Raw genomic sequence first — 1,287 nt, 5'->3', positions numbered from 1 at the left:
ATCCATACTGAAGGCTGCAATTCTCGATCTCCATCACCCAGTGCTACAAGTCCTCCTCACTTTCAGCAACAAGGTTGCATCACATGCATACTAAAGGCTGTGGATAAACCTTCCTCCAATCCTGATGCTGTGTTCTTCATATAATCCAGCTTCTCTGTTCACTTACTTCCAAAACAGATTGAACAGGTATGGTGACGGGTTACAACCCTCACACACCTTTCTGGATTTTAAACCATGCAGTATTCCCATGTTCTGTTTGCACAACTGCCTCTTCATCCCTGTGCAGGTTCCACATGTGCACAATGAAATGTTTTGGAATTCCAGTTTTCCTCAAGGCTACCCATAGTTTGTCACAGTCCAATACCTTGGCATGGTCAATGTAACACAAGTAAACATCTTTCTGGTGTTCTCTGCTTTCAGCCAAGATCCACCTGACATGATTCAGCAATGAAACCCCTTGTTCTGCTTCCCCTTCTGATCCAGCCTGAACCTCTGGCAACTCCCTTTCAGTGTGCTCCTGCAACCCTGTTGGATGATCTTCAGCAAAATTTGACTTGCATGTGGTATTAACCATATTGTTTTATAATTTGAGCCTTCTGCAGGGTCATCTTTTTTTGGAATGAGTACAGATATGGATCTCATCCAGCCAGTTTGCCAAATAGTTGTCTTCCACATTTCCTGGCATAACAAGTGAGAGCTTCCAGTGCTGCATCAGCTTGTTGAAACATTTCCATCGGTGTTCCATTTATTCCTGATTGTATACCAGGAATAGGCCAAAAGCAAGAGCCGTGCCCTATTTTGATTTGCTCTGACCTGAAGGGCTCATCACGATCTCTGACACTGTTCTGCTTCTTTTCCCGTTTTCAGTGTCTGACAGTGTTTCCATCTGCCCATGTTTCCGTGGCTAGGTTCTCAGAAATGGCCAGCTTATTCCTTGTTCAGAGTCTGTTCTTAGTCTAGAACAGCGGTTCTCAACCTGTGGGTCGTGACCCCTGTGGGGCATGTTGAACAAACCTGAGGAACTGTATTAAAGGGTCGCAGCATTAGGAAGGTTGAGAACCACTGGTCTAGAAGCTCTGCTGAAATATGTTCACTGTGACCCTGTTGGCATTTGAAACACCAGTAACATAGCTTTCAGTATTACAGGAACATCCAAGCCACCACTACATGACAAACTGACACACAGTGCCAGTAGCTGTCATCCGTGACCTTTTGAGAATGGAGAGCTCAGAATTTAGGCTCTAATACACTCACTTATAGTAACCCTAACTGACAGAGTACACCTGC

This window comes from Echinops telfairi, unplaced genomic scaffold, assembly GCF_000313985.2.
Source record: "Echinops telfairi isolate 266 unplaced genomic scaffold, ASM31398v2 ScPeMD7_4225;HRSCAF=4972, whole genome shotgun sequence".
NCBI classification, from domain to species: Eukaryota; Metazoa; Chordata; class Mammalia; order Afrosoricida; family Tenrecidae; genus Echinops; species Echinops telfairi.
The sequence above is the reverse complement of the archived record's forward strand: the minus strand, read 5'-3'. Positions refer to the sequence as shown.